The sequence below is a fragment of the Myiozetetes cayanensis genome, unplaced genomic scaffold, assembly GCF_022539395.1.
Source record: "Myiozetetes cayanensis isolate MyiCay16 unplaced genomic scaffold, myiCay2020 scf2-11, whole genome shotgun sequence".
NCBI lineage: Eukaryota > Metazoa > Chordata > Aves > Passeriformes > Tyrannidae > Myiozetetes > Myiozetetes cayanensis.
The window spans coordinates 67,901,867-67,927,040 of NW_026087411.1; the positions used below are offsets into that span (position 1 = coordinate 67,901,867).

At 38.9% G+C, this 25,174-nt stretch overlaps 1 long non-coding RNA gene across 2 annotated transcripts; it reads right to left on the minus strand.

Moving 5' to 3' along the window:
• Positions 1 to 570: 570 nt before the first annotated feature.
• Positions 571 to 24,937, minus strand: LOC126640260 (uncharacterized). Of its 2 annotated transcripts, XR_007628967.1 has the most exons (4): positions 24,852 to 24,937; positions 7,934 to 8,052; positions 3,420 to 3,520; positions 571 to 1,497 (listed from the first exon to the last, which is right to left on the minus strand). It is a non-coding gene; the product is annotated as an uncharacterized LOC126640260 (long non-coding RNA). The 2 variants fall into 2 exon arrangements; XR_007628966.1 differs by lacking the exon at positions 24,852 to 24,937 and having other exon boundaries at positions 7,934 to 8,297.
• Between the last annotated feature and the right edge of the window lie 237 nt (positions 24,938 to 25,174).

A 25,174-nucleotide genomic window follows, 5' to 3' on the forward strand; every position in this document is an offset into this window, starting at 1 on the left:
AACCACTGTGGTACTAAAGACTGCCCAACTTCATTGCTCCATGTCTGGAAGCTTTAAGAATTAGCTCCAGCACAGAGTCTGCTATTTTGGAAATGTTAAGTTGTGATTTAGAAAGTGGAAACCACTGAGATTCCCACTTGGAGAACATCTACCCTCTGAGGTAAGGAGGATAGAGAGAGAGAGCACTGGTCCTCTGACCAGTTTTGGGTACGTAGCTTTGGGTACAGCACGGTAGCTCAGCTGTGATACTGTGGTATTGTGGCTTGATTTCTTTTCAGAAATAATGTTTTGAAACTGTTGGTCTTGTGTTTTGATTGATCTTCTATCAGTTCCTGCCCTGCACTTTTTAGTGGGCACTTCCAAAGGCAGCTTTGGGGCCAGTGGATTAAGTCCTGCAGTGCCTGGAAAGAAAGAGGATTCTCCAGAGCAAGCACTGGATTCTACCATACTCACTCTCTAGAGAAGTCTTACTTTCCCCATGGGCTATTCAGGAGACTTCAGGGACATTTGTCTCATTAATAGTCCACAGTGGCCTTTATGAGAGTTTCCCCTGTGTGTTTCCAGAAATCTCTCCTGCTTTTGTAAGTTAACCAGAAACCGTGGGATAGAATCACTCTTGCTCTAAGCCAGCAGAGTTTTTTTCCAGAGAGAAATTCAATCTCATCACTTCTATTTAGTTGAAATCTGGATTAAGTTTTATTTATTTGTTTTCATTGTCATGCCGTTTAATTATCTGTAATCTTACAAAACACACTTTGAGTGTTTTCCTTTCCAAAAGAAAGAGGGAGTGTGACTTTTTCAGAAACATCCAAGTCACTTAGAAGTTGAAGTCTTACTGAAAATTAGTAGATGGCTTCTGAAGTACAAAATAATAATCCATTGCCTGGTAGTTAACAGGAGCATCAAGCACTCACAGTCTTTACATTCAAAAGGCAGAATGATGTCAGTCACCACATCACTGAACCTATCCCTGAGCAAGTAATATATTCAGGATTGGGTCTGATATTTTAATTACAGATCATATCAATTTATTAAAGCCTTATGCTGACTTCTTTGAAAGGGCAGGGAGAATTGGTAACATGGAAAAACTGGAATACAGTAATCCAGTTTGTTGTGCCTGCCACCTACTTTTACAGCCAACCTCGTTATATGTTTTTGGCAACCTAGTTATACCATTTCACTTACATTTGATGCTCCTTAACATAAACAGTAAATGACTTCAGCATTTCCTGGAAATGCAGCAGTGGTGAGCACGGATAGTTCCTCAGTTGCAGCACATGGCACAGGACGATGAGTACTGGTGGGAGTGTCTCCACAGCCTTCCACAGACTTTGTGTTTCACCCATAACAAGAGCGTACATTTGGAAAAACCTTTCCATGACTACCTGGGGGTCACATGAAACAGCAGAAATTAAAAGCAAGACATGAAAAGCATGCTATCGCTCGGTGTTGTGGTGGCCTGGGAAGTCTCCTCCACTCTCCCGATGGGGAATTCACCTGAAAGAAAGCAGGATGCTGAATTAGACTGTGTACCCAGAATGGAAAACCTGAAAGAGAGGTTGAAACAGCATAGCATCATTTGGGTTTTTTGAAAGGAAGTAACAGGAATCAATGTATATTTTCCTTCCATGAACTCAAGTACGAATGCTTTTTGCAATCTCTATTGGGAAACAACCCTAAATTAGTGAGCCTTTTAATTTGAACATTTAGAGAGGCATCAGGGTTTTGCAGATCCTGCTGCCTTGCCCCCAGAAATATGCCTTTTTCTTGGAAGCAAATGGGCAACCACAGGCATACTAACCTTGACTTTTATTTATGGGCTGCTTACAGTGATTTAACAACAACTTTGTTTCACTTATTTCTGGATTCCAAATTGAAATAATAATTTCTTCTTCCCAGGGAAGTAATTCTTATTCTTATTCTGCTTGTACAGCTACAAGTAAGGAAAAAAATTAAAAGCACATAAGCCCCAGTGTTACACTTTAAAATATGTTACAAACCAGCTTTGCCATTGCAACACCAATGGTCATTTTTCGCATTGTCAGTAGGTTTTGAAAGCTAACAAACTGTCCCTAAGTTTCAGGAGAAAACTTAATGGTACATAAATGAAAATAAGAAAAAAAAAATTCTGCAGATCTTTCATGTACCACCAGCTGATTGTCATGCTTAGAAGGTAATGGAAGACATGGAAAATCCGAAATTGCAATTGCCATTTACTGCATGTTATTTGGCTGAGTGAGTTGTAAATGGTTCCAGAATTGGTTTCACCTACAATTAATGTCAAAGGCTTTCAGTTCTTATTTTAACATCTTAAAATTAGGAAATTTATCAAAGATCTAGATTTTTTTTGACATTCCTGATGCAGATAGTTCAAGGATGTCTTTACAATGCTATTTATTTTCAATGCTTTGTGTAGGAAAAAAGAAAAAGTAAAACAAATGTCTGTAAAGTGAAATAAATTCCTTTATTCCCCCAACGCTACTTCTGTAAAATAGAGCTCTGTATAAAATACCTATTCTTTAATGTGGCATTATTGCTGTAGTAATCTCCTGTTTGTATTTGTTGATCACAAAAACACAAACGGCAAATATGTTATTTTTTAAAATTTACCATGACATCTAGAGTGCAAACTGAATGGAGTTCAGAAAAGGTTTACTATAAAAGTTAATAAGCTAATCATATGTAAGTTAATAATATACATAGGCATTAATTTGAGTTGCACTTGCAGATTAACTGTCTGCCTTGAGGAAAAATTAGCTTATCTTCCGTGCCATACAGCTAAAAACAAGCACTATAAAAATATCTTTTCTTGCAAGCATAAATTCAATATATCTACATTTCAGTACATCTGAAACTATCTTTTGTATCTCAACAACTCCTCTGCAAAAGACTTCTGAGTTTTTACCCTGCTTGACATACAAAAACAAGACATATAATTGTTGAGAGGCACTGAGTGTCTACCTGTCAGTCTATCCTGCTAATAACTTTTGAAGCTTTTACAGAACCACAGAATAGTCTCCATGGGAAGGATCTCTGGAGGTCATCTGGTCCAGTCCCCCATGCTTAAGCAGGGCTGCCTAGAGATGATGGTACAGGACTATGTACAGATGGGTTTTCAGTACCTCTAAGGATGGAGAGTCCATCACTTTTCTGGGCAACCTGTGCTAGTGCTCCCTCACTTTTAGAGTGTAAAAGCAGTTCCTTATCTTCAGAGGGAGCCTCCGTGTGTTTCAGTTTGTGCCCATGTTAGCTCACTTTAGTCACACATGAAAGGGGAGAGGTCTGCAGGGTTCTCGAGGTGTTGTGAAAGTTACCAGCCAGGAGATGGGACAGCTCTGCTGAGGGCTGCCACCAGGTGAACATAAACCAGTGTAATCATATTAGATGGCCTAGCAGGATGTGCATAGGTGGCTGCTCACATTCTCTCTTGGTTCCTGATGCGTAGAAGTACCTTCACAGGCATCATGAAAAAACGAGCTGATGTTAAGAGAGGGAGGCTTAGAAGTCCCAGGATATTAACCTGTAAGAAAGAGAATTTCTTCCACTCCAGTGACCTAAGAAAAAAATCGCTTTCTGTGGGCAACTAAGTCTGCTCCTTGCAGCAGCTGAATATTGCAAATAAAATCTATGTTCTCAGTGGCCTTGGAGGACTGAATCCTATAGGACAAAAGGTATCTTCATCTATCAGCCAACCCAGTCTTATCAAAATCTATAGGCATGCATTTATGAATATAAATTTTGCTAGGACAAGATTGATTTCCTTCAGTGGAAGGCAAGCTTGTAATATAAACATCTTTATTCTTCACCAGAGTGGAAAGTCTCTTGATTTCTTTTTGTCTCAACAACTCACATGGAAACAATAATTTTTTCAACAACTGCTGTAAATGTAACGGGGTCAGGATCCTTCAGATAATCATGCAGTGGACAGCCTTCCAAGTCCTGAGAAAGCAGGCAGGCATTGAGTCTTGGGAATTTGTGTTCTCGGGTTTGATTTGTGCAGGAGTTCACACAGAGGCAATTTTTACAACTGAGTTGAAGGGAAATTTATTTTTGTTAAAGTTATATCTCAATGCAGCCTTACTCCCTTTGAACTAGACAATGATAATGTGCTAAGGTTGTTTATATGATCTCTGATCATCTCATTTCAGGGCTTGTATAACCTGAAAAAGCTACATGACCTGAGCTCCAATATCACTGATTATTACTTAGTAGAAACCATCCAGCAAGATGTTTGCAATAGCTAAGCAGAGAGACAAGGATAGTCTCAGAGTACAAATTTGTCTCAAAAGTAAATAAGTACCTGTAGGTACAAGCTGTTTCACTTGTACCTTTCAGTACTATTGAAGTTTGGATAGAATTGATAGATGGACCATAATCTGTATTCTGTTCCATTTATTATTCAGGCTTCACACTGCAGCATTTGAATACTTTCCATATGCACAGAGAACAGGATGATTACAAGATGTCAGATGAAGTTTTTACCTTCTATCATCCTCTCCCTGGATACTGGCACTCAGGTTGCACAAGCAGGCTGAGATTGCCCCTTTACTTATTTGGCCAAAATACTGCCTTGCTTTCTTGCTTAGTGATTAGAGCAGAAGGTGAGTACGTGAGAGTCTTAGGTTTGTGCCTCTGTCTCAATGAATATTTACTTATTCGGGAAAGACATTAAGAGGAAAAAACTGGAAATTACCACTTAATAGTTTCCCATCATTAGATGGGTGGCATAGTTATCTATCCTGTGGATAAAAATGGAGAAAATTTGAATTTGAATCTGATTGTCTCCAATTCAGTCTCCTATTGCCATGATACTGTCTATTTGGGGCTACTTTTCTATTTTTTAATGAAAAAAATAAAAGAAGTGAAAACTCTTGGGCTTGTCACAGTGAAGAGTGGGAATACTTTTTTTAAAATCCCAGATTCTCAGGAGACATGAAATCCCTACCTGAGGCCATTAATATGACAAACAGAATATCACTCCATTTTTTAATCTCTTAATCATTCAGTCCAGCTTTTTGTGGAGATAACTCAGTGCTAACATGCATTGATGGACTTTTCAGATGCTTCACTTGGAACATGTAATGCAAAAAAAAAAAAATTAAATCATCAATGATTATACTTTCCATTGAGGACGGTTTACAGTTATGTGCAGTGGAAAAGTCCAGAGCTCAGAAAGATCCAAGAGTTCATTAAAAATACTGCTCTTTTGTGACACAATCAGAATTAAAGAACCTATTAAATAAAAAGTGTATGTATTTACTTGTCCATTGGTTCATTCTGTCTTTGGACAACAAAGCTTTCAAGACCAGGCATCTGATGATCTCCATGGGAGCCACTGAGGAACACAGGCCAACAGTGACAGTCAGTCCTCCACTAATGGCATCTCCATGCAGGTTTAGTGGAGACATTCAGTCTATGATGAGCACATTCTAGGGAAATACAGGCCTAGAACTGTCTACTGGCTCATTATTAATACATTGGAATAGTCTGGACCTGTGATCTCTTTACTGAATCTTCACCCCACCCTTTCTTTCTTCTACCTGTGTGCATGGCAGGAGGCGTCCTGAACTTTCCATATACACAGGAGCAGTCATGAGTCTCACATCAGCCTCCTCTTGTTGCCTGGGCCCCAGAGTCCTTGCCCACGAGGAAAGTACCCTTTGACAGGACAGAGCCTGCAGGCAAAACCAGCTTTTGTGTGCCCAGCATGCAAATGCCACCTCCCCAAACTGATCAGATGCAATTTCATCTGGTAGTGTTTACTGTGTGTGGCTCAATAACAAAACAAAAATTCAAGACACAGCCAGGGGAAAAAAAAAAAAAAGTGGAGTACATTAGATTTCTTTTCATTATTCTTTCTTTTTTCCCCTGTTACTTATGGTCGTTAAGCAAAAGGCTAGCAGAGCTAAGTTCTAAGTAAAAATACGTAGCAGGACAGGTCCAGGGAACAATACATCTGAAGGAAAGGGACTTCCAGAAACAAACTCAGGGTGATTTTTTGTGAGGCCTGGAAGCAGATAATCTCTGCTGAGTAAAGGTAGCCATTCAGCTCAGCTAAGTCGACTACACTGCCGGAGGAGAAAACCCAGGGAATCGTTGTATTATCATTACTGGGGAGCTACCAGATGCTTAGGATTCCATGTATTTGGGGGATAAATCTTTCAAAAGCTCCATTGACACTGGGGTATGTCAATAATTCCACGTATTAGTTGGATGCAAATACTGCACAATAAGGTAGGGAAAGAAAACTGTAATTGGGAATACCAGGGCGAAGGGGGCTCTATCTTCTGACTGAGCCCATTGTTGAACTCCAGGCTGAACCTCCGACCCTTTACTTTGGAGGAACACAATAGGCTTTGATATGAGATGGTGGGAAACGGGCTTGGAGGCTCATTTCACATTCAGCTGCAATTCATCAGCTTGGCTGGGACTTCTAGCAGCTTTAATGACCGCTGCAATTGATGGTTAAATCAATTTGTGACGGTGACAGCATGGCTGGCCCTTAGACTGTAACAATTTGGGATTACAACAGGCAGAAAGGGCCCCGTTATTCAGACATGCGTGGTTTCTGCTCAGCTCAGAGTGGGAACAACAGCAGGACAAAGTCTCACAAAAACGAGACCTGGAGAATGCACACATTCACTCCAGTTGACTACACACCACCATGGTTTCTTTGGTACATTAGATTTCTTTTCATTATTCTTTCTTTTTTCCCCTGTTACTTATGGTCGTTAAGCAAAAGGCTAGCAGAGCTAAGTTCTAAGTAAAAATACGTAGCAAGACAGGTCCAGGGAACAATACATCTGAAGGAAAGGGACTTCCAGAAACAAACTCAGGGTGATTTTTTGTGAGGCCTGGAAGCAGATAATCTCTGCTGAGTAAAGGTAGCCATTCAGCTCAGCTAAGTCGACTACACTGCCGGAGGAGAAAACCCAGGGAATCGTTGTATTATCATTACTGGGGAGCTACCAGATGCTTAGGATTCCATGTATTTGGGGGATAAATCTTTCAAAAGCTCCATTGACACTGGGGTATGTCAATAATTCCACGTATTAGTTGGATGCAAATACTGCACAATAAGGTAGGGAAAGAAAACTGTAATTGGGAATACCAGGGCGAAGGGGGCTCTATCTTCTGACTGAGCCCATTGTTGAACTCCAGGCTGAACCTCCGACCCTTTACTTTGGAGGAACACAATAGGCTTTGATATGAGATGGTGGGAAACGGGCTTGGAGGCTCATTTCACATTCAGCTGCAATTCATCAGCTTGGCTGGGACTTCTAGCAGCTTTAATGACCGCTGCAATTGATGGTTAAATCAATTTGTGACGGTGACAGCATGGCTGGCCCTTAGACTGTAACAATTTGGGATTACAACAGGCAGAAAGGGCCCCGTTATTCAGACATGCGTGGTTTCTGCTCAGCTCAGAGTGGGAACAACAGCAGGACAAAGTCTCACAAAAATGAGACCTGGAGAATGCACACATTCACTCCAGTTGACTACACACCACCATGGTTTCTTTGTAGTGTGATGAGGCGGATTTGAGGGGAAAAAAAAAAAAAAAAGCATTGTTACAAATAAAAATATACAGTAAAACACAAAAGACCCTGATATCTAACTATATCCTTAGGGATAGTGGCAGCCCAAAAAGAATTTCAGCTTTGTTCCTCTGGAGACGAAGTGGGTGGTCTGTCTCCCCTCCATCCTCGACCCCAAAATGTCTTGCCGCTTGCCCCCACAGTAAAGCCCAGCCGTGTCTGGATTACAGTCGAGCGGGTTTGCATTTGGCGAGAGGGGCATGGGCAGGGGGGATGGGCACCAAGTGTATCTCTGACACTGAGAAGGAAGAATTGCTCCCTCTTCTGTCACTGAAGGATAAATGCATTTGGAACATGCTACAATTTGTTTTTCATGTTTACATGATTATAATTACCTCTTACGCCAAAGAGGTATCACAGGGAAAGAAGATGACCAGTGGTGGCCTTGCACTTGAAAATTTCTTTACAGAAGATTCGGTGGTTTTGGACGAGGATCGGCAAGTCCAGTGGTTGCCTGACAACAAGACAAAAACACACCTTCAAATCAGCTCTTCCTTCCCCTGCATTTTGCTGGTGTAACATGATATTTGCATCCAAAAGATAAGGTGATGTTAGAAGCAGAGTGGAAAAATGTGTGATTGTGATTCTGCTTTTCAGCATAACATTTTACATAAATTAGAAATTATCAGATGTATATATCTGTGTGTATATATATGTATATATATCCATATGTGTATATGTCAGTTGAGTCAATGAAAAGCTATGTTCTTTATGTCATGTTAATTGAAATAATTTATTCAGCCTGAATAGAACAGTTATAAAATTAATATATACTCTTGTGTATTTAACTAAGCATAGATTCATTTAAAAAATCAATATGATATGTATTCAGAGAATCAAAATACTTACAAATTTATCTGAGGAAGCTGTTAATATGAGGAGTGCAAATTATGCCAATCAGTAACTTGCAAATTATATAGTAATTAATTACATGTCTCTCTCTCTTTGTGGTTAGGAAGCTATTCGTGTGCTAAAGAAATGTGTTGAAAATAAACACTAAAAAAAATGAAAACGTGAGACACAGTCCACTGACCTGTTACATAAATCCCTTCATTCACGTTCTGATTTGAAGTCTACAATTAATAACCAATTCTGGCATCATCCTTACAAAATGTCATGGTCTAAATATTGCAAAAGAAAGAGCTATCTAGATCCTTGAAGTATGTGAGTCAGTTAGTTGATGTTAATACCTGAAAATTTGCATTCTGAAATAAAGTACCACATCTTGAAAACATAAACAGATTTTTTGCTCTAAAAGATCTGTCCAAATATTGAAAAAATATTATTGCTAACAGTGGAAAGGTCTGGCACTAGGTCCAAATCCTGACAGGGAGGAGGGGCGAGGGGGGAAATCACTTGGTTTCTATGGTAACAGTGCTGGTAGAAATAGTTGTGTGAGCATACAGAACATGCATAAAAGCCTTCCCAAGGGAGGTCAGAGGATTTGAAGAAAAAAAAAGAAAAAAAAAGAAAAGATGGCAGCCACTGCAGAAAACAGAGAGACATTTTATGCTGAATAAGTACTTCACATTTGCGATGTGATCAATAACAAAATATTGTTGCTAAGAGAATATTCAAAAATGTTTAATATCTACCCATTTGTAGTTCAAGCATGTTTTCGTGCATGCTTGTTACTATATCAGACAGATGACACATGCAAATTTGCTTCTGCACACATGTACGCAGAAATCCATATGTGAATAAATAATATATCATCCTTCACAATGGAAACATAATGTGAGACTATAAAAGATTCTTTGGAATATGCATTATCATATATAATGCACCTCATATGGACAACTTTTCTATATCAGATATATTAAATACATCTGTATCCATTTAAAGTATAAAATATAATATCAGTCTAAAATATCCAACATACTTATTGTTCTTGGGAAAAATCAGCATCAAAATTAACTCATAAGGAGAAGCAAGAAGTACCGAGCATTATTTTTGGGTGGGAATTTAGTTTTGGTAATTAAAACATTTTAATAAAATTTAATTTTATCAGTGATGATCAAGAAGACATACAAGTTCTGCCATTCAGCCAGCTTAGAAAACAAGTGATCACAGTTCATTGTTTTGAACTGAAAATGTTTACCAGCCCTTTATTTACATCTGCTTCAATCCTTTCCAATTATTGTTGGTTGCTGTAAACTCACTCCATAGGGGATGGATTGGCACAGAGTGAAAATGTGACGGAGGCTCCCATGCAAAAGATGAGCTGTTGCTGTGAGTGAAATCCTGGAACCATTAAGCTGGGGAACAGGAGAGAATTCTCAGTTACACTTGAAGGTTTCGTTTTTGCAAGCATGAAGGCAAAATATTTTTGTCAGTGCATGGCATGAAAAAATGTATTTTTCTCTCATGAATTTTTTTTGGTGGGACACAATGCACCAGAATTTCCAAAGCTTGCTGGATTGCTTTCTGAGCTATGGTGAGGGAGGATTTTCATACAGAAAAGATGGCTACTGAAAGCAAGGAAGATCTATACCCATTGCTGTGTGTTTGCAATTCAAAATCAGCAGCACATTATGTAAGACCAACACTTGCAGACACAGAAGTGGAGCACAGGTCTTCCTTCCTCTCTCTGCTCTCTTCACACCTCCTTCCCTGTGACTGTACCTCCTCCCATGAAAACCAGCATCAAAGGGGTCCCAGCTTTCTCCTGCACCAGCTACAGGGCCATTGCCATCTTCTTTTCTTCCCTACAATGGAAACTGCTACTCTTCACTCGCGGTGTGTAGGCTGTGGCATGGACATAGAGCCAGCAAGGGCCTTGACCTAGGGGCCTCCCAAGAAATCTTGGAAGTATGACAAAAGCTGCACTTCAGACACTGGGCTCAACCAGTCCAATGTTGGGTAGAGGCAAGGCACTGCTCTGTAAGACAGTGGCTTTTGTGAAAGGTGTATGTGCACTAGGGAAATGTAATGCTACCAGATTCTTAGCTCATTTGAAAAACCAGAACACTGGCCACACTGCCCCTTTTCAAAATCAGAGGCAGCACTAATATAGCACTAATATTGGTTTCAGAGTGAAAGCACATTTTAAGGAAGGTATTTCTCTACCTCCCTTGCAGGATTCTTTATGTGCTTATTTTATTCCTGCTCTCATCTAGTAGTCTCCCTCTCCTGAGAACTGATAGGATTAAAACATGTCCCCTGACTTTCTCACATAACCTCCAGCTCTTTCCAGAAGCTCTAGTGGGGCTCACTTCATTTGCAATGTTCTACAGAATTTGGGTAGCTTGATATCCTAATGGATAATTCACTTCCCATCTGAAACTGGACAGCCACCTGTCCAACCTTTTTTTTCTTGCACCCTGCAATGACTTAGACCCCAGCTGCTGAATCTTAACACATATTCACAAACACATATCATGCTCCTCCCTTCACTGCTCAGCAAACTTCTCTTTTGTCATGTCTTTCATGAATACTTTAGTTTGCAGAGATCCATGGATCTTTATATCAAAACTCCTGTCCTCATTCTGCATAGTAGCTTGCCCTCTTGATTGAATTTGTAATGTAACAACTCTACTTCCCTACTCAGCAAGTTACATGAGGAAGAAGGTTTCCATCTAGCTGAAAGTATTTAATGGTACAATTGCACCAATTTATTCTGCTCATGGTATGTCCCTACTGACATGACCATTTGTCAGTATTTTTTAATCTCTTAAGGATAACTTTAGCAGGAATTACTAGTTTAGAGGCCAGGTCTTGGCAACATGGAGGCAACATTAATGTACTTTTGTATTGATGAAGAGATATTAATGACTTTAGTATAAATGATGGCCAAACAATGGCCAAATGATGGCCAAAGACAATGGCTACAGAGTAATCAAAGAAGTGACAGCTGTATGAAAGCGAGATATAGAAGGCATTCTTAATTCAGTTTCTTGCCCAGGCAAGAAAAATTTGGAATTTTATCCATGGAATATCTCACTTAAACCTAGTTCAGAAATCACTACACTGCACTAGCAAATTCTGCGATTGTGGATTAAATGCACCTTAAATCAGTGAGTAAATATTTTTAACAGAGAATATCTTTCAATGTGTGCATAAATTATAAAGGGAAAACAGCTGTCTGAATTAGTTATATTTGGCTGGTTGGCTGATTGGTTGGTTGGTTGGTTGGTTGGTTGGTTGGTTGGTTGGTTTTACCAGCCTTATAAACTATAACTCCAAACTTCACTCACTGTTGTACAAACCTTAATCAAACAATTTGTCTTCTCAGAATCAGTGAGGCATCATTGGTCTTTGTTGGAAGAAAAGATCAAATTATATTTTAAAAACGTATAAATACAAAAATCAGAAGTAACACATGGCATGTCATGTTTTTATACATGTTTTATTATGTGTTTTTGTGGGAGTTTTTTTTGGGGGGTTGCCTTATTTCTCTAAAGAGTGACTGACACGGAGAATATTTAATAGTTTCAATATTTACAACACTCTGGTCACTGTCTGCAATTTGCTAGACATACACTTTTGTCTTCACTCTTTTGCAGAAATTCCTAGCATTATCTGTTGTGGTCCCTTTATAGTCTTAAATGTCCATCCCCTCCCTTTGGAAAATTTAACAGATAACTGTGGTGTCTTCATACATGTCCACCTGACTGTCCTCTGTGCACCAAGCAAAGCTGACCACCGAGACACTTCACCTGGTGAACATGCTCTTCCTTTCATCAGAATGGCTGCAACTGTGGAATAAGCTCAAAGCCAGGTATTAGGACAGTAGTGACTGCCTGAGTTTGGTTACAGCAAACTCAAATGCTTGCATGTAACAGGCTTAGTACATAAAACAATGTTTCTTGTCAGACTCACAAGATCACCTGAAAACATGTCCTCAACTACTGAATAATCCTGTTTGTAGGTATATGGTATCCCAAGAAGCAAATATACTGGCCAGGTGGATTTTATAGAATCCATAGTGAGAGTCTGGGTTTATGGCAGATGGCCCACAGAATTACTTATACCAGCTGCCAGTAAAGGGCCCATATTGCAGTTGGGACCAAATAGTCTTTAAAACTTGTATGAAAGAAAAGCTTCACTCTGTCTTCATTAGACTTTACAATATCAAGGAGAGTGTACTAGTGAAAATGCAATAGTTGAAAAAGATCCAGGTCCAGAAAATTACTTTCTTGCTACACAGAATCAATAAGAACATAAAACCACCAGTGGTTTAGATAGGCTTAGGTCATTGTGTACTCTTAATGAAACAAAAGCCTATGAGGATTGAACCTTGGAATAAAAATACTCAAGTCCCTTCAATGGTATAACACCTTTGCATAGTATTTGTTGACCCTTTCTGGTGATGGCACCATAATCTTGGATATTAATGAATCATGATCTTGGATATTACTATGCTTCAACACTATCTATCTCGTGTCACAAGAGCAATGTATCAGAGGTTTTCTTGCCCTTTCTTACTGGTTTGTCTGCTCAAATAGACATGTAAAAGATATAAGCATACATTACTCAAGAGCTGAGACCACAAACCAAAAATGCTGAAGACTGTAGAAATCATATGAACACAATATATTAATTTCAACCTGAGTAATTTACTGAAAAATTATCCATTCACTCATGTCAAACCTGTTCAAAATACTAACATAACAAGCATCATATCTTACCTACGTGAGTTGAAATCATTGCATAAACTTCCAAAGAGCAAGTCAATATGAATGTAAAGGGAAAGAAAGTGAATAGTCAGAATTATAATCTAACTTCAGAAACAACACTACATATTTTTTGAACTATCATTGACTTCAGAGTTACTTTAAATTGTATAAATTCAGGCATAGTATGAGTTCCCTATGGCCTTGTCATCAAAAAAAGTTGTTTTCTCTGCAACAGTTTCTGATATTTTTACTTAGAATAGTAATTCTTTTTTCAAATAACCAGACTGAATTCAACATACCTGACTACAATAGACCACTTTGTGCCCTGGCATGGCAAAATGGGATGTTCATTCCTGGAAAACTATGTTGATTTCACTTTTGTCAGTTTTCCCACTTCTTGTGCTTCACTAAAGTCTTAAGAAATCATTCATGAAAATTAAAATCTCCTCTAAAGGGCTGGTTGCAAGATTTTGCCTAGCACAAGCCGAGGTGTCACAATTTGGTTCTTTGTGTAAAAGTCTAAAAAATCACAGTGGCTATAAAGCAACAATGTTCCTGTAGCAAGAATTACATGCTGATTTTGTTACACGCAGTCTCCCACAGTGCTTAAGTAAATAAAAGGTTTTCTTTGCACATGATCTTTAGAAATCGTAAAGCTTAGATCATAAAAACAACGCCTAACAAATACAATTTTGGTCTAGCCAAGGAGTACAGAAAATAGCGTCTCATTAGCTGTAAATCTTGGCAGAAAAGAGAAACAGAGCCTAGGAGTCTTAACAACAGCTTCTGTGCACCAGCCATTAGATCATACTGAAAAGCACAACAGGTCTAAAATTTAGTTGTTTGAATGCCCATATAAACATTTTGGTATTATGTGATCATTTAAGTACTTCAAAATCTGTGGTTATAGGTTTATGACAGCCTTTAAAAGATTAGAGGTTACATTCTAGACTAATGAATTCCACTTTATTTTTGAAAACTTTATTAATGTACTTTAAAAGGTGTTATTTTCCTACTCAGACATTCAATACTTCCATGATTGGCATGTTTTTGGTATGAGAGTGCCAAGTAGGCACAGCAAACATTTTGATATGTGACTAAAACCAAGTTCAAGGCTGATCTATGAAATTTCTGCATACCTCTGCTTAGACACCTGCAAGTGTATAAAGGCAGCCCTTGTCTGAGTCATAAGGTAGCCTCACCCCTGCCAAAGCTCCCATGACTGAGTGATGTGACACGGAAGGATCTTCTGCTTTTCCCATAGCCACTTAAAAGAAACATAAGCACAGCAGGCAAACACCTACTCCTCCATGAAAATCAGCAGCCTGCAATCATGAAATACACAGCTCTGATTCAATCTTATGAGCTCCAGAGAGGTACAGATACCATGATGATATCATATTCTATCCCTCTGGTGAGCTTATACATCAATCTGGAGTATCCTGAACCATCTGTCAAGTCTGGAGCTCTCCTTTTCAGACAGTAAGACATCTGAACAGAGTACCTAAAATAAACTGTCTGAACATAGTCCTAAAATGCAAACACTTTGTTGAAAAAAATCAGGATTTGTTCTTGTTTCTGTGTTTCTTGAAACTGAATATATAAGAAAATTAAAACCAGGCAGGCCAAAAATACTAAGGACACTTATTTTAATAAAATGGAGAAAGCTGAAAATAGCAGTAAGCATAAAAGCTTTAAACCCACAGCATGAGGTAGCTACCATTTGTTTTGTGTAAAAATACTCTGGCACTTAAAGCTCCAGAAGGTTCTCACCATGAGCTTTCCTGCTCTTTGCTTATGTGGCACTGAGATCTCCTTCAGCTGCTGAAGATGTGCTAAATAGCAGGCAAGAGGAATATCTGGATCTTCTTTAAGAAGTAGTCTGGGCAAGAAAAGAGGGATTTCTTTCCTACGTATAATAAAAAAGGTAGAGAAGTAGGACTTACAGAAAAACACCAGAAAACAAGATCTTAAGTGCTCTGTAATCCCTTTGTTAGTGGCCTATATTTTCCATACATCTTAATTTTAACCTGTGGAATAACTTCAAGTGTTCTCAGCTGGGCTGTTAATGTACTGCTTTTTCTCCTGCCTGGTTCCTACCAGGTCTGCCTGTTTGGACAGGTTCACCAGTACAATCTGCTGGAAAATGATCAGACAAATAAGAGAGAACAACATGAGGAAATAATGCAATCTGGGTCCTATTTCCCAGAGTAAATCTTAGTAAATTCAGACTAAGTTACAACACCACACATCTTCATATCACACTGGAAACTAGACCAAGTTTTTAAACTTTTATAGAGACCCTTCTATATATATCTTTCTTACAAAACAGTTTCGAATAATCTGCTACTTCCTTGTTACCGTTACCACATATGCAAGATTTCCTTCTAAAGCGATTAAAGGTCTTTCCTTATCTAAGGGATACCAAAGCAGGGTCATGAACCCTAGTGTCTATTCACCAAGATCACACACATATACCAGTATGGAATTCCAGATAGTTGTTAATTATTTCTTACTGCCAAGCAATGAAAATAGTTGAGTGCATTTGAAACAAAGAAAATTACAATCTATTCTATAATTAGCTCTTAAGTAGCATGTTTCAATAAACATACCCCAGCAAGATACTTTGCCATCAACAGAAAACAATTTAAAACATTTGGGAAAGAAAGTACATTTAGAGAAAGAATGTAAGAAAGATAATTAAAACCAACCAGGAATGTGGCAGAAGTGACTCTGAAACAGCAATAACCTAAAGACAGAAATGAATTCAATTTTATGAGAGAAATCAAATATGTCTGGTGTCTTTATAAAAAATGATTGAGAAGAGCAATAGCCAAGGTTTGGACTACACCATATATTTTATTAAAAACCCATATGGCATGATGATACACTATGAAAAATACTGGTGGAGGTTTATTGCTGTGGTTTGTATACTAGAAGATTTTCATTTACTTGAACATTTTCCGTCATGTTCCGTTCAATAAAGTGCTTCTAACAATTTTCTATTAGTCATTATTTTGGTATTATGATATTTGATTTTAAAAAAACCCAGCAGCTTAGTATAGCTGAAGTAATGTAATTTAATAAGTTGTGCTACTTGTTTGTTTTAGGATAGGTGATTCTGATCATCTGTTAAACATCAACATACCTCAGACTGGACATTTGGAAAAACTTGACTGACTGTCCAATATCAAATCCAAACTGAAAGCAGTAAAAGATGTGCTACTGTTCTGGGGCAATGGGGCAGCAAATGCACTGATTAAATTATAAAGAAATACTTTTCTTCTTCTTTCATGGGTGCCACTGGGATTTGTATTAGTAGGAGAAGAAAATCCACATTCCCACGTTGTGTGATGTGGAAGTTGCAAGCTGCATGAGTATTTATGGGCATGCGTCTGTCCTTCATACAGAGGGTTCATGATGCTCTAGGGATGAAACCAAGCAGAGTTTACAGGTCAGCAACTTGTCAGCCCCAACCTCCAGCTGAAATTAAATGCAGATAAAAAAATAGAATGTTTTAAGGAAATGGAAATACCAAGTGCTGGAATTTCCTGGCTACATACAGCTGGATTTATTTCAAGCTTTGTGGACATGGAAAAAACTATGAGCTCATATTCCCCATGTGGGAAATGTGATGTTGGTAAGGGAAGAAAACAGAGTTACGGTCCCTGTTCTATGGTAGCTGCATGATTATCCATGCCAAAGACAAGAAAATAGTCCAACAAGAATAGCTGGCAGTCACAGTTTGGAGCATAGCTTGGGCAAGAGAATGTACCCAGTAAGCAATATGGATGAGGCTTTCTAGGACTGCTGGGAGGGAGGGAGTAAATGAAGCCTTGTGGAAAGAAGCTGTGCTACGACCCTTGCCCTGGTTATGTGTAGTTTTCTAATATAGAAGTAGACTATATGTCTTACTGATTTTAGCATTCAGTGAGAGGTCAGTTTTAATTACAACAGGGATGATATACTAGGAGAGGAAAATATCAGGTCCACAGGTCTATGACTGCAGCAAGGTAATGCCAGAGACAGAACAGAGCCGGGACTGCTGGAAGGAGTAAGTCTGAAGGGACCTAATTTCTGTTATCTCACATTCAGCACCCAAAATTACTTGATGTTTTTTGCTTTAACCTCTGTGTGTGTGGTTTCTCCATCTGTAAAACAGATAGTCCTCTCACACGATGTGCCGATGATAACCTCTTAGGTCTAAGCTGCAATGCGGTTTTGAAGTGAATGTCCCAGTCACCCCCACTCACCATGTGAGTCTGCATTCTCACCAAAGGGTTTGTCTTCCTGTACCCTTCTGTGGCACACAGGTCAGTTTTCTTTGGGTGAGATTAAACTGGAAGATTGTTCTGATGGTGCCTCCACCTAACGCACTCTAACTGCTCACAGGTACTCAAAAGGCTGACAGGATGCAGCAAACCCCCCACAGTGTGAGCAGCAGGTCATCAGCACCCTCTCTTCTGCATGGACTCACTGGTACTGACATAGATTTCTGCAAAAATGATGTTACAAAGTGATGAGTTGCAGCAGTGATGAGCAAGAGAAAACTGTCTGGGGGGAAATAACCCATTTTTCCTTCAGAGCAAGGTTTGCATGGTGCAGAGCAAAAGTATCACATGCCAGAAACAAGAAGGAAAATAAGTATTGCATAGCTGTTCCTTAAATGGCCAACTTACACTTTCTTTGCACTTACTGAGGTGGGTGTCTTGGAGAGAAATTATATACATTCATGTAACTAAAGACTATCTGGAGGCATACACTGACGAGGTCAAATTAAAGTTGCACAGACCACCTTAATTCTGGCATTTCCTAAGTCTCAAGTGTTTGACTTTACAAGCTTAATAATGTTCTTTTAACATAGTTTTTGTATGTGTAATAAATTATATGCCCTTCTCACTTTCAGTGCTCTTCTCTCCAGTAATGCCAGTTGGACTCTGGTCCTTCGTTATGAAAACAAATATTGGAAATTATTGCTGTTGTTATTGAAACCAGATGTACTGCTCTCTGTGGCATTTATTTGCACAGTGTCAAACTCTTGAACATTCAATTTCAGGGTAGTTATTAAATAAAAATGAGTAATATAACTGTTAGTGGAATGTAAGCGCTTGGAAGGCCTAGAAGCTGTCCCTCTTCAGGAAAGTGTATAATTTTCATTTCATATGCAAACATACCCACAAATGACTGTGCAAAAATGACAAAGTCATATATTTGCATCAGTAAGAGTAATGAAAAGTAGCAGAGGGCCAAAATTAAATAATCTGGTCTAAAGGTGTGAGAGACTAAATCTGCCCTGAAGGAGGAGTTCTCTGCCTAATGGAGGAAAAAAAAGTGTGATGGCCTAGGTAAACTCAAAATGATAAATTTAAAGCAGAGACCTCATCCTTGTTTCAGCTTGTGTCAGGTCTCAGGCATAAGGCACCCTGAAGGACAGTATTTCTTCCCATCTATTGCCAAGGAATATGCATGCTTCAGCTTTAGAGGTCTATCAAGTACTTGGTGAGAAATATCCTATTTTGTCTGTTCTATGGTCTCACTGCTCATCCTGACCTCACATGAGATTAAAAAGAGTGCTTGGGTGGGGGAAAAAAGAGATAACTATTAATAAAGCCTGAAGGTGATAATACAGCCTCATATTGAAGTAATCAAAAATTAGGAACTCCTGGAACTAAACAGGAAACACTGAATCAATTAAGTACTTTTTTAATGCGTTTTAGTATGAACTTCAAGTTTGTGATCAGATTACAATTCATACCTAGGTTAATGCATATGGTGTGTCATGTTCTGAGAATGATCAGGGCTGTGTTGCTAATTAAACTATGTTAAAGGGTTAATCTGCAGCTGTAACTGCAGTCAAGGAATTCCTGTGTCCTGGATGTGCACCACAAAAAGCTAAAGGCTTTGTAAATTAGTCCACAGGTTTCTAGATTGGATGAGTAGTCCTGTGCAGTTTGGGCTTTAAGTCACTTGGATGACATATCCGTAAGCCTGGATACCACTATGCTTTCATCTCAGAGAGCTGTCAAGAAAATCCATTCATTAGCAGTTGTCTCCCCATTATGCACTGTAGAAAGAATGGTGCAGTAAAATCAATTGGAAGATTAAACACTCATGGAAGACATGTGGAAAGGTAGATGCAGAGGAACATAATTCCATGCTCTGCACGAAGAGCAAAAAACTCTGTTTACTGAGTTTTTGCAACTTAAGCACTTCTCTAACGTAGGCATTTTGCGGTGTAACCATCTGTAGAGTTCCCAGGCTCATGCAAAGCACACTCATGTGCTAATTATCTGTCAATTAAATAAATAATATGAATAGGAAAGGCTGCACAAAACATTATATGTACAGATAAGCATTTTTTCAGTTAATGTATATCAACCATTACTGCTAAATTAGTCCCAACCTAATTATTATTGAAATCTTGAATTCTTGAATACCTGTTATTCCTTTTGCCAGACTCTACTGTTTCTGGCCAGGGCACTGTCAGTCAGTCTAATCATCTAATACTTTCCTTAGTTTGTCAACCTTCCATCTCATTCAGGAGAGCAAGGGCAATCTATTGATTGACTCATTTAATTTCCATCTTCCTGACATTCCTTGGATTTCTTTCAGGAAAGAACAGACACCCCCCTCAGAAACCAATCTGGAATTTTAACAAGACTTCAGAGAGAGATGAGCTCAAAACAGGATGGACTTTTATCCACAAGTTAATCCCTGAATACTTCTGACAACTGTAGAGAGGAGGTAACATCTGAAATGTGTGAAATGTGGAAGAATGACCAGTTGGTTTTTTAAGAAAAATGCAATCCGTTACAAAAAGCATTTTACTGTAACCTAAAATGTCCATCTGTTGGAAGGTTTGAAAGAAAAAAAAAAAAAAAAAAGCTTTTTGAGTAGAGCCATAAGGAAAATGCACCCTGTAACTTTATAAAGTTTTTGATTGTATTTTGATTAATCAGATTTATGGTGCATATATAATGTATGTCCCAAAATCACAGTATAAGAGGAACTTTTTTAATAAAATACAGGGATTTTTGTGATTTTATTTTTTTTTAATATTGCAAAAGGATACTATTTTTACTGCAATATGCAACCATGCCAATGGAAAATAGTGAGAAGAAAAAATATATTGTCTGGCACTAGTTGCCATAGTAACAAGCTGAAGTTCAAGGAGAAGTGGAGAATCTGAATTCTGTGACAAGGTAATGAATTTAGCATCTACAGGAACAGAAATGGATTTTCTGTCACAGCCTGTAAATCAACCACAGGAAACCAACATGCGGAAGATATTTTGGAATGTTTTATATCTGCTTTGAATGTATGAAAAGCGTATCAAAATTAGCTCTCAGGGCTTTGTCTTCCAGGTCCTTCCCTTTCTTTCTGTTCAGACCAACACACTTAAAAAGAAGCTGACGTTTGTTATTGAGGCAAAGGCAAAAGCCTTGCAATTTTCTCAGTAAGCCCCCTGAAGTCAGCAGGCATCACCCTCCCCTGAGAGCTGCTTTAACACACTCACTTTCCACAATGCGCCAAAATTCCAAAGGTCAGCCACAAGTTCGCTTGTGTCCAGTCATACAAGTCAGCTTTTGAGATATTTTTCAAGATGTTTTCTTATACAAACACATGATGCAAGTGAACAAAGGGAGTGAACATGAAACCACCTGAGGCACCCAGTTCAGAAGCAAAGAAGTATCAAGACAGTTTTTCGACGTACCTCCATACAATGTGCAATTGGTCTGCCTTGAAAAACCCAGCAGACAACAGCTGCGTGGCATGAGGAGCTGCCTAGGGAAACCTGTCATACCAAGAAAAGGGAGGGATGGAGTGTGGATGATGAGCTGGTGTCTCATGACTGCTGCCCGTGGAAAGGCTGCACACAGCTCCAGGTTGCCTGCAGACAGGCAGAAGTCTCAGAAGGGATTTGGGGGAATGATGCCCATGTCTCAGCTAAGTATCTAGTCTACTCTCATGCTTTCTCAGCCTTTTTATAATGGCTTGTTGATCTTCAGGGTGACCTTGTCCTTGGACACAATAACAATGCCTCAGCAATCCCGACATTATCAAGAAGAAAGGCATAGAAAAAATAAAAGCCTCACAACAGCGAGACACAGCTAACATTCTTTATGCTCTCTGTGCCTTTAAAAACATGAAAAATAAATAACTTCTCTTTCTATCTCTTATCCTGGAGCAGATGGAACACACCCTGGGGAAAGGGAGGAAAAAAATCTCTTAAACAAAAAGAAAAGAATTATAACAATACGCTATAGTTAATTATCTAGAATGGGCTTCATTCCCAGTAAATCACACCCATGTAGTTCAGATGTAATTCCTCCAAAGTCAGTGAAAATAAAGCAGTGCAATATCACTGTGAGCAGAGAATAAAGTTAAAACAAACACCAAAACAAAAAAAAATTAAAAATTGTAAAAACCAAAGTAGGAGTAGACAAAAAAAATTATTTGGATGCCTTCTGCATAAGACAAAGGAATGCACTTCTGTCATTGTAGAGGTGGCATATGGAAGATTAAATATCTTTATATGTTCTCTTTTACTATTAGACATGCAACTGAATGCTAACTAAACATGGAATAACAGTTTAGGAGTTAAAATATTTCAGAGAATTTCATGCAACTTGTTGATGTTGTTTCATTCTTGTTAAAATCCTCCTTTGCTTCTAGAGGAAAAGCATAGAGATAGACATAATGACCTTCCCTGGATGTGCATTTTTAACTTTCTCGGAACAAAAACAACCTTTGAAATGTAATTGAAATTTGTGAATTAAAATATCGAATATCAGAGACGTTTTTAAATTTTATTATTATTATATATTTTTATTATTATTACTTTTTTCTTTTGAATATGAAATTCCAGAGGGTAAGCCCATTTTTGGACACCTCTAACAAAAAACCCCAATATTTCTGTTCTAATAGCCACACGTTTTGTTCTGTTCCTCCAAATTCTTGTTCCACTACAATTGCAAAAACGTTAGGCATTGGCTTAATGTAAGTGGGCCTCCCAGGTCATGTCAAATCAATCAGTAAAAGTCTTGAACTCATTCTTGAATACTGGGAGTCGTGAGATTAATTGTAAATGGCTTCAAGACTTTTGGTGATCTGTGACCATTTAGAAAAGAAGAGAGGAAACACAAAGACACATATTTCCAAAACACTTCAGTGCTGATTTGGACATCTGTAAAATTAAAGACGTGTTAAATCTCATAGCCACACTTATTCTTTTTCTCTCTTCTGGGAGAAATCTCTCACAAACTTTGGCCCGCTTGTGCTTTTATAAATATATCTGGTTTTAGGCAGTACCACATTTCTGCAGATTCTGTCTGAAACTGTAAGTAAATAAGAAGATAGTAGGAAATCATTATTTCAATTACTATTCCTGCTGTGAATATAATGTTGCAGTAAGATTTTTGTGTATAAGAAAAAGCAGAAGTTTTAATGTTGCTTAAAGGGAATATGCTTCCAAAATGGCTTTGTAACTCTTTGTGTAAACCCTTCTCCTTCCCAAGATTCCTCACTCTTACCTGTACCTTTGGAATTTCTAAGAGATAACTGAGAGCTCACCTGTTGGCTCTTAACCCCTTATTGTCATTGGTTATTTGTGAGATCTCCTGGACTCCCAGTGGTCACATTGCAATCCCTCCAGAAGGTATTTAAGTTGTTACCCAGAACAATAAAGGCTCTCTGCCAGCTCTCCCTGTCTGCTGCTGCTGTCCTATGGTCTCTGTGGGGGCCATGGGATGCCTCGTGGTGGAGGGAGGGGAAGGGAGCACCACTCACCTCCCAGGACTAGAGGTAAAAGGAAAAGCCTCTTGCCTGGGGTTTCCCCTCCCTATCCACCTTCAACGTTCATCAATATAAGGCTCTCTCTGACAAACAGTGCACGATTTCCATTCACATAACTTCTCTTGGAGTGGAAAATAATAAAACAATACACATAAAAGCACTTTTGATTGGAGTTGATGTTATAAAATGTTAATTATTAATGAAATCTGTTCAAATTTCCTTGCTGTCTTCTCACCTGGGAGTTCCATAAACCACTGTAATGAAACCATCTGTATTAGGGTAAAAAACAATCAGGTATATTTTTTTTTGCCAAATGGTTTTTCTGCAAGAGCCATCCTTGATTTAAATAACAGTGTGACTGTACAAATTGTCAAGGATCAACCGCTTGAGCAGTCAAAGGGGTGGGAACATTGTGGTATTGTCACCAAACCCATTGTCATGTCAGTTCATAGCCTCAGGCAAAAGAGTGGAAGATGTGATTGGGACCCAGCTCTTTCTCATCATAGGTGAGATTTCCAAGAAGTGTGAATGAGGCTACGTGACTTCCTCCAGTAGCTTTGTGGATTGAACCCAGATATTCTTTTCGTATATGCAACAACAAAAAAAGAAAGCAAGTTCAGCTGTTTTGGGGTGGGATTTGATATTTTTTAATTATGTACATTTTGGTCAGTCTTAACTGAAGATTTTATCACTGGTTTTTTTTTTGTTTGTTTGTTACCAAAAATCTTTGTTTATAGTATCAAAAACATATGATCTCTTCTCTGAGAAATCTGTCTTTGACTGTGACTGTTTCCACAGCTCATTAATTTTTCTGTGCAAATTTATTTATGAGCATAAACTATTCTCTCTCCTTATAAGTTCTCTTCAGAAGGTAGGAGAGAAGAGACTGATACTGGAAGGACTCACTGCATGATTGTATGATAGGGCTTTATTTATAGTTTGCAGAAAAATAACTTGTTGTTTGTGCTGTCCTCATTCACCTGAGAAATTTTCCTTTGTAATTCCATTGAAGTAATTACTGTTTGAGGAGCCAGAGTGTGTTATCCAGCCAATTCCCTTCACAAGCCATAATGCACAGCTGCAAAGCTCCAGGAGACCACTGAAAGGCATCCTTAAACTTCACGGTAGTGGCAGGAGGGAAAGGCAGGACACCTGGCCCTTCTGGCATTCACCTAGGACTGCATGGATGTGTGCAGAGAATAGGGGAGGAGAGACGTAGTCAGTCTGTTTATTCTTCCATTTAATCTTTAACCACCTGAAAGGGATTTTTGTGATCTCTTAATTTTTCGAGCTGTTGAAGACGACAGGGAAGCCAGGAGTTATTAGTTCCCTGCACTCTGTAATGGATGCCAAACAACAACTCTGCTTTCCTCATTCCTTCACAAGGCTCATTCCCATCCCCTTCCTTTTGAAAGGAGTCTTCTCTACAAAAGTACTAATTTGTCTTACTTCCCGTCAAGACTGGTCTCACTGCCCAAAACTTGCTCAGGCTGAGGTAGCTCAGCTGCGCACAACACAACACTGCGGTGTGCTACCAGAATCAGTGTTGTTCCTGAAGATCTCAAAACTTCACCTGTCTTCCTGATATTCTTATAAGGGCAGAAACTGACTGGAAAAGCTCAATGGAACTTTATTTCACAAATCCCTCCTAAAGGAGTGTCCACACCAGGGATGCCTGCACTTACACAGAGCTAGGCTAATCCAGTAGAGTGAGCCACATGCCTGCAGAGCTCATTACCAGCACTCCCAACTTGTGACTAGGTAGGACTGCTTTACAATTTCTCCCTTTGTCCCTCAAGGACTGTCTAGGATCATGGCATGCAAGAAGGGGTAGGGATACCTTCTGACTCTCCTGTGGGTTCAGTGCTTCCCAGACATGATGAAGAAGATGATCCAAGAGCTGTGGTTCAGGTTTTAGAAGACCAACAATCACAGAGGGCAGGCACATACCTGACAACTGCAAAATAAGGGAGGGGAAATGTCTTCAGAGGCACAAAGCAAAACACGCAGCTGCAGTTCCAGCATTTCCTAACATTTCAACATGGCTTTGGAACATAACCGTGCCTTTATCTAGTTCACATATATGAAGAAAATGGTTGCAAATTGCAACATTGGGGAGTGGGTGTTAAGGCACCTTCTGTCACCATTTTAAGCAGCATCTTT